Source organism: Macrobrachium nipponense, chromosome 1 (genome assembly GCF_015104395.2).
Source record: "Macrobrachium nipponense isolate FS-2020 chromosome 1, ASM1510439v2, whole genome shotgun sequence".
NCBI lineage: Eukaryota > Metazoa > Arthropoda > Malacostraca > Decapoda > Palaemonidae > Macrobrachium > Macrobrachium nipponense.
This window is the reverse complement of record NC_087200.1, coordinates 207,080,152-207,090,151: the sequence shown is the minus strand read 5'-3', so window position 1 is coordinate 207,090,151 and position 10,000 is coordinate 207,080,152.

Sequence of the window (10,000 nt, the reverse complement as noted above, 5' to 3'; positions counted from 1 at the left end):
GTTCCTATCTTCATCACAAGTAATTTCTCTACTTATTCTTGTGTCATCTGCGAAACTACTCACTACCGAATCCTTACATTACTGTCTATGTCTTCAGTCATAATAACAAACAGTATTGCATCTAACACCGTACCTTGTGGCACACCGGATATTACCTTGGCTTCAATCCGATTTCTCGTCGTTTGCAATAACTATCTGTTTTCTGTTGTGTAAAAAATTCTTTTAACCATCTTCCTACTTTATCCACGATATTGTGTTTTCTAATTTTCTTCGCTAATATATTATGGTCTACTTTGTCAAAAGCTTTTGCAAAGTCTAGATAAACCACATCTGTTTCATATCCACTTTTCATATTTTTGAATATGTTCTCACGGTGGACTAACAGTTGGGTTTGTGTACATTTTCTGGGTACGAAACCATGTTGTCCTTTATTAAAAAATTATTTTTTATTTTTTAAATGTTTCATAATATTTTTCTTCATTACCCTTTCATACACTTTCATAATATGTGATGTTAGACTCACAAGCCTATAATTACTTGCCTCTAGTCTGATCCACTTTTGTAAGTAGGGGTAATATATGCTAATTTGTGCTCATCATAAATCTTGCCGTATCTACACTTTGTCTTAATAATATTGCAAGTGGTCTTTGCGATAGAATGAACTACTTTCTTCAACAAAATAGCAGGCACTCCATCAGGCCCTGCAGCAGCTCCATTTTTAATTTCATTAATAGCCTGCACAATATCAGCTTCATTAATATCTATGTCAGCTAAATATTCACTATTTTCATCCCTTACTTCTATATCATTATCTTCATTATCTATTCTAGGGCGTGAATTCCTCTCTTATCGTTCTGCCAATATGTTGCAAATTTCCTTTTTTTCATTCGTTAATCTCCCTTCAATTCTTAGAGGGCTATTTCTATTCTTCTTTTATTCATCTTCTTTCGCATATGAGTATAATAGTTTGGGGTTTTGCTTGATATTTAATAGGTTTTTTCTTCCAAGTCCCGTTTTTCATTTCTTTTGATTGTATAATCTTTTGTTCTGCATTTTCTATCTTACTTTTTAGTTTATAACTTTCCATGCATTTTTTTTTTTTTCTTTGCAAGACCTTTTTATTTTCCACTTTCTGATTTTCTGAACAAGATCCTTCTGTCTCTTGGTATGCATGACTGATGTTTACTTTTCTTCTTCGGTATATATTTATCCACTATTTTCTCTAATATTTTATATAATATCTCCGTATTTACCCTTATGTCATCATTTACGAAAATGTTATCCCAATCTTTGTTTAATTCTTCATTTATTTCTGACCATTTTATATTTTTACTGGTAGAAGTTGTATTTTCCATATCCTTCCCACTTTTTTCATTCTTGCTTATCTCTGTTTTCATTTGCTTTGGAATGGACTGTTAATTCTATGACATTATGGTCTGAAATACTCGCATTATAAACTATTATTTCTTTAACATAATTCATCTCGTTTCACAAATACTAGGTCTAAAGTATTTTCCTCCTTTCTTGTTGGCAGGTGATTTATTTGTTGAATGTTGTATTCTAGTAGCATATCTAATAGCTTTTCGAATTGCCTCTTATCTTCTGCACTACTATTACTCTCTTTTTATATGTATAGTACAATCCACAATCTCCTATTCGTTCTTTCCAGTCTACAAAAGGAAAGTTGAAGTCTCCAGATAGGAGAATAGTCCAGTCCTTGTGATTTCTACATATATCATCCAATTTTTTCTATTATTAAGTTCAAACGCTTTAATATTAGGATGTCTATATATTACTATGTTCATTAATTTTTCAGATTCAATTCTACGCTATTAGTTCACATTCTGAGTTACTATATTTCTCATATATTTTTCCTTGTTTTTTTGTCTTTACCATATATTGCGGTTCCCCCTTGATTCCTATTTTTTTCTATCTGATCTATAAGTTTGAAACCCTTTTATTTGATCATCATTCCAGTCTCTTGGGAATACCAGGTTTTCACTTATATTCATTATATCTATTTTCTTTTCAATTTGGGTTAGTTCTTCTAAGTACTCTATTTTTCTTTTTGAGTTACTCGTAACTAAACCCTGCGCATTCATCACTATGATGGTTTGCGTGTTTTCTCCTTCATTTAATATTGGGAATAATAAGGATTTTCCCATGTCTCTTTCCTGTTCTGGTATGTTGTTCTTTTTTCATTTCCAGAAACTTCTGACATTGAAAAATCCAACCTTTTCCATAATATTTGTTCTTCCTTTCACATAATTATTCATTTTGTGTCTGAAATCTGCAATTCTCTCCATATCTGCAATATCCTCTTGCATAATAAAAACAGTTATTATCTCTTGAGTAGAATCTTGGAGCTGATGCTTGAAAATTTTTGGCTGACACCTCTGCATATCTCGTTGATGGCTTGCTTGCTTTTTTCTTTTACCTGATATTCTTCATTCCTCTCTTTATTTGTTTCTTTCTTATTTGGATTTTATTACTTGATTGGTTATTTATTTGATTATGTTTCATGGCTACAGGGTGCATATATTTACATTTTTTGTCGAACTTACATCCTTTTCCTTCTTTTAGGTTTTTGCATATTTTTGGATGTAGATCTCTGCAATCATCCTCCAAAGCCGTCTAGGTATGCACAATTACCATATATTTCATAGTTGTGACATACCTTAGGATGTTTGTAAGTAACATTTTTCCTCCAAATCTGCAATTCCCTCTTTTCAAAAGGTTGCAGACTTTGTCTTTTTTGTATATTTTTTCCTCTTTCCCGTCATTGTGTAGATCTGGTAGAGCCTCTTCGGATTTTCTTGGTGTTGTCATATCGTAATTATTTCTTCGTAGTTATGCTGCTTTATAGCCTCATATGTAGTATCAAGAGTATCTCTGCATCCATACTTTTATCTTATTCTTTGTTTTCCTTATCTTTTCTGTATATTTCAGTTTTGTTTACTTCTCTTCCGTTCCGTTTCTCTTCTTCTTCTTCTTCTTCATCCTCAACTATTTGTACATTCAATCTGATTTAATAACATTGTCTATCCATGGTAGACATGTTTGAGCAAAAAAATTCTTGTGTCTTTTCTCATATCTTTGCATTACTCAGCACACTGTGGATGGGTCGGAATGTTGCATGCAGCACATTTTCTGATTAGGTTTTGTGGATTAAACTATGCTATACCACACATTACACAGTTTACATGCTTTGGCAGTTCATTTTTTTCCTAATGCATCAATTAGGATATTCACAAGGTTCACCTTATTCATTTTCTTTGTCGGAATATGTTGGTTTATGATATTTTTGTTTTTCTTATGAATCTCTTGACCACTTGGATTTTATTTGGAACTTCTTCAATTATTTTCAAGATGTTTTCAGTTGATTTGTTCAGTTTTGTGAAGGATTTATATCCTTCTAATATATCTATGAATGCTTTTGTATCTTTTTGGTTAGGAATGTTGCTGATCTCATAGATGAGAAATGCCAGTTCCCTTCCTGCTACCTCATCGTATTGCGAATTTGCCAAGCAAGCTAAATCTCGCCATTTTTTCCCGCAGTTGGAACTTACTACCATCTTGTTCTGATTTACAGTATTTCACTTGATAAACTAACTTAGAAGACGCTTTATCCTACTATTTTCACACTAATCTTATCACTGATAGTTCACAACACTTCTAGATATTTCTCAAATTCTAGACGTATGTTAAACTTGTGATATCTGTTGATTAATCTGACTTCGCGCAGGAACGTCTCACCAAGCAAGATGGCTACTACGAGAGAGAGATTTCCCGAAAGCTGATAGTTATGTTTACTTAAAGGTTTGAATCTGTTGTCTTTCTAATGTGTTGAGCTTAAATTTCACTTGCTATGCTTCAATTTTATAATTTTTCATATGTTTCAATTATAAATATCACCTTTTATAATTCCTCTTCATTAATAATGCAAAAACCACATTGATATATTCTATAAGTTTCCCTCTTTTATCATTTTCTTACTCTACAAATAAATCCCCTCAATTTCTGTGTTTCTCTTTTTTATGTATAAAATTTTCATAAATTTAAATATTCATACTTCAAGGACTGCAACTGGGAACTGGTATGCATTCTCTCTCTCTCTCTCTCTCTCTCTCTCTCTCTCTCTCTCTCTCTCTCTCTCTCTCTCCATTCGATTCAAATGCTCTCGTGGCACCGAGTGTTTACTTTAGTCGACTGGGGGAATTGATCTAAATAATTGATAACCCAAACATCTCAATCTCTTCATGTTTGGTTTTCCTCTGCATTTCATTTGCCATAAAAACACATATAAATAGAACTTTTTGATGTGTAATAAAGAATATATGGTATACGCACATGAATGCTGAGAGAGAGAGAGAGAGAGAGAGAGAGAGAGAGAGAGAGAGACCTTACCTTACAGACCTTACATCTTGTTCGGGTTGCCCCAGGTCCCTCAGTGTGAGGCACCTCTAATGTCTACCAGAGAGTTGCTAGTACATCTTCCGGTATATTTTGCATCTTCCAATCTTGGATGGTCTGGGATGCAGTTTAGATATTTGTCGAGCTTATTCTTAAACACATCTACGCTCACTCCTGATATATTCCTCAGATGAGCTGGCAACGCATTGAATAGACGCTGCATTATCGATGCTGGTGCGTAGTGAATAATGTCCTGTGTGCTTTCCTTATTTTTCCTGGTATAGTTTTGGGCACTATTAATCTACCTCTGCTTGCTCTTTCTGATATTTTTAGTTCCATGATATTTTCTGCTATTCCTTCTATCTGTTTCCATGCCTGAATTATCATGTAGCGTTCTCTTCTCCTTTCTAGACTATATAATTTAAGAATTGTAGTCTTTCCCAGTAGTCAAGGTCTTTAACTTCTTCTATTCTAGCTGTAAAGGACCTTTGTACACTCTCTATTTGTGCAATATCCTTTTGATAGTGTGGGTACCATATCATATTGCAAATTCAAGTGGACTACGAACATATGTTTTATAAAGCATAATCATGGTGTTCAGCTTTTCTTGTTTTGAAGTGCCGTAACAACATTCCCATTTTTGCTTTACATTTTGCCAGCAGAGTTGCTATTTGATCATTGCATAACATGTTCCTATTCATCATCACACCAAGGTCTTTAACTGCTTCCTTATTTGTGATTGTCTCATTATTAGGTCCCTTATATGCATATAGCTTTCTTTCTCTGTCTCCATAATTTATTGATTCAAATTTATCAGAGTTAAATACCATCCTATTTACCTCTGCCCAATCATATACTTTGTTAAGGTCTCTTTTTTGTAGAGCGTTCCTATCTTCATCACAAGTAATTTCTCTACTTATTCTTGTGTCATCTGCGAAACTACTCACTACCGAATCCTTAACATTATTGTCTATGTCTTCAATCATAATAACAAACAGTATTGCAGCTAACACCGTACCTTGCGGCACACCGGATATTACCTTGGCTTCATCCGATTTCTCGTCGTTTGCAATAACTATCTGTTTTCTGTTGTGTAGTAAAAATTATTTTAACCATCTTCCTACTTTATCCACGATATTGTGTTTTCTAATTTTCTTCGCTAATATATTATGGTCTACTTTATCAAAAGCTTTTGCAAAGTCTAAATAAACCACATCTGTTTCATTTCCGCTTTTCATATTTTTGAATATGTTCTCACGGTGGACTAACAGTTGGGTTTGTGTACTTTTTCTGGGTACGAAAAACCATGTTGTCCTTTATTAAACAATTATTTTTTATTAAATGTTTCATAATATTTTTCTTCATTACCCTTTCATACACTTTCATAATATGTGATGTTAGACTCACAGGCCTATAATTACTTGCCTCTAGTCTTGATCCACTTTTGAAAGTAGGGGTAATATATGCTATTTGTGCTCATCATAAATCTTGCCTGTATCACACTTTGTCTTAATAATATTGCAAGTGGCTTTGCGATAGAATGAACTACTTTCTTTAACAAAATAGCAGGAATTCCATCAGGCCCTGCAGCAGCTCCATTTTAATTTCATTATAGCCTGCACAATATCACTTCATTAATATCTATGTCAGCTAAATATTCACTATTTTCATCCTTACTTCTATATCATTATCTTCATTATCTATTCTAGGGGTGAATTCTCTCTTATATCGTTCTGCCAGTATGTTGCAAATTTCCTTTTTTCATTCGTTAATCTCCCTTCATTCTTAGAGGGCCTATTTCTATTCTTCTTTTATTCATCTTCTTCGCATATGAGTATAATAGTTTTTGGGATTTTGCTTGATATTTAATAGGGTTTTTTTCTTCCAAGTCCCGTTTTTCATTTTCTTTTGATTGTATAATCTTTTGTTCTGCATTTTCTATCTTACTTTTTAGTTCTATAACTTTCCATGCATTTTTTTTTTTTTTTCTTTTTTTTTTTTTGCTAGACCTTTTTTCCACTTTCTGATTTTCTGGAACAAGATCCTTCTGTCTCTTGGTATGCATGACTGATGTTTACTTTTCTTCTTCGGTATATATTTATCCACTATTTTCTCTAATATTTTATATAATATCTCCGTATTTACCTTTATGTCATCACTTACGAAAATATTATCCCAATATTTGTTTAATTCTTCATTTATTTCTGACCATTTTATATTTTTACTGTAGAAGTTGTATTTATAAACATGGGGAAAACCCTCATGTATTCATACGGTAAGCGTGGACACGAAACGGAAGGCAGACCCCATAACTCCATTACACACTCAGGCTCTTTCTCTCTCTCTCTCTCCCGGCAATCACCCCCATCTCTCTCTCTCTCTCTCTCTCTCTCTCTCTCTCTCTCTCTCCACCTCTTTCTCCATTCTAACAGGTAACGAAAATGAGAGAGTTGCATCATAACATAACGTTTATTTACAATAACTAAATCAATTAACTAAGTAATCCAGTCTTCAGACTAACATTGTCAAGTCACCCAAAGGGTCTACACCTCTCCCTGGGACCTCTTTTGTCCCCCCGAAATCCAGAACCGTCTGCCAAAGATACAGAACACATCCCGGTAAGTACACACACAAGTTTAAAGACAAAGTTAATAAAATGGAACATCTTACAAGATATCAAACAAGCCACCCCTTTGGCTAAAGTAAAGGTAACACTTACCATTCCCAACCGGAATATCATCACTGATAAATAAAAACACTTTGGCATCTGCCATCATGGCTTCGCCTTCCTCCCCGAATGTCTGTGCAATTCTTCCCATAAACTTGGCATTATGAATAGAAGAGGCGCACACGCACATACGAATGCACACTTCGACAACGCCTCGCGGTTCTAGTTGCATCTAGTTTCACAAAGGCACTTTGGGAAGAGTTCATAAACTGTCGTACATTGACTCGACGAACTAAGCACTTTTATCTCACGCCATCCCCTAGAAACTCATTGATCAGCTATTCTCAGGTCGTCTTTACTCTGCCCTGTCCTCCACTTCCACAGGTTACAGAGAATGCACGAACAATATATTATTAATCAAAATCCCTATGTCTTACAGATTGCTCGGCCTCGCACCTATATGCTAGCCCCCGCCTAGCAAAATTGCTTATACAAAACACTGGCCGGCTTAAAATAAAATAAGTAAAACTGCACGTCTCTGGCATTATAAAATAAAGTCTTATCACGCTTTATCTCCCAATAACACAAAATGCATTTCTCTCATATTTTCTGCAATTAGGATTCTTGAATATCCCTCTTCGTTTGTCTGCAAGTAGCTGAACAGACAGCAACAGGCTATAGCAGGCTGTAGCAACTGTAGGAAGACGGAATGCCTCCCTCATCGTAGAAGACTCTCACGGCTTCTTGTAGATCCCCAAAAAACACGCTGTAGAATTCTCGCGATCACCCATCATGGAAATACTTGTAATCACCCTGGACAACATGGCAGCAACCTCTCTTCACGGCTGGTGGACGTCTTGCTGGTGTCGGGGAACGACTTTTGGGCGTTAGTATGTCAGTCAGGTCTTTGGTCAATCTAAGAAAATTAACCCAAACATACTACCTCTATCAAACAACGATCTCAAAAAGGTCAGAAATACTAACTGAACGTCTCCCAATTAACTCCCTTAAATATGACTACTAAAATGATAAGTCATTATCACAACTCTCTAAGAAAAAGAAACATCAAGTTCTCCAACTCAATTCTCCAAACTCGCACATCAGCACACACACAACTCAGAAATCACAGCAACTCCACGGAATTCTGCACTCACATTTCGAACTCGAATGTGCTCACACACAAAAAAAGAAAAAATTCGCAACGAGCCCAAGAAAGAAAAGAATCACGTAACACCCAGACCCAAAAATATTCTCGCAAGCTGATATTTAAACAACCCACAAAATCAGTAAAAACCTCCAACTTTTAACAGCAAAAACCCCTTTACTGCTCAATAATTAATCACAATGAGATTTAATGTCAAACTCCCATTTACGTAAACAATAACCCTCGAAAAATCACATCTCCCGGTAAAATCAAATCTCCCGTCCAAAAAAAGAAATGCTACTTAAGCTAAAATCCCAAATCAAATATCTCTCATAGGAAAAGGAAGAAAAATATAATAAAAAAAAGATAATCCAACAAGTAGATTTCCCCAATCACAAAATACATAATACATGTATAATATGCATAACTCCCGCGTTTTCCCCAAGAAATGCTCCATGTAAAGTTATGGAATTTGCCAGAAAGCAAACTCTCACACATGCGCTTTCGTGAAATGCTATAGCCAACATTTCCAGACATTGCAAAAATTCTGATCTGTCACCATCAGAAGAAAAGAATCAGCACACGCTCAGCACACCGCCTGTCAGCAGAAAAATCGCCTGCGGACGCATGCTCAAACAACAGCACAAAAATTGTCTAGTCAGACACATAAGTTTGGAAACTCATGATTCTCAAGAAAAAAAGGTCTAACCGACACATTTCACAGAAGTACTCCAGGTATATGACTAATGTGTTCAAAAATTTGTCTCGAAGACTTAATTCTCTACATGACTTTTCCCAAATTATATTTCTCCAAGAATAACACACTTGTGAACATGAAAAATGCAAACACATCTCCATATGACTCGTAATGCAGTAATGCCACTTCTCTCTAAATAGTCACGAAATCAAAAAAAGAGAACCACAGAAAACTTCTCTTGACTCGAAAAAAACTCCCAAAGGGTCACCCGCCCAAGATTAATTCCAACTCCATTATGAGACATCATATCAATAATAACACCACTCCGGTTATAAAAATATTTCCTCCATTTGGTTAATAACCAACCCCTTATATTATTCTCTTATTTCTCCAAAGCCACATGTCAGTAGAAAAAAAAACACCACTCCAAGAATAGAGAATAATCACCTCTATTTCGGCAAATACAAAATATTTACCTCTATTTCCCCCAATAACTCCATGTGGAACAAACAAGGCTCCAAAAAATATATCTCCAAAAAATGTGCACTCAAGGCATCTAACTCACACACTCACAAATATTGCCCCATAATCTCCAAATATGTGTCTCCATTTGCAACAAAGATGGCTGCAAAATAATTGAACTAAACCTAGCTCATACCACATTGGCAAATATCAAAAATGGCCAAAAATATACATCTCCCATATATTATATCCCAAATATAACTCCAAAATAATATATACCTCCAATTATCTCTCAAAATAATATCTCTCAATTCAAAACTCCAATTCTCCAGAGAATAACTCAATGTTATAGTAAAAACTATAAAACTCCGTCCATTTAGCATAACTGCTAAAAAAAAGGCAAAAACTCGGCAAATAAAACTGTCTAGAAAGTTCTAGAAAAAATCACCATGTGCCACAAGTCTTATAACAGAATTTCCCAACTCACAGTGTCTTAGCAAAGACTTCCCTATGCACTACGACATAGCCATTAGAAAACTTAACCAAGTTTCCTATCTCTCACAAAGTTGTCACAAATACAACTAAGGTATTGTGCAAGAAAACTCACAATTTCTGG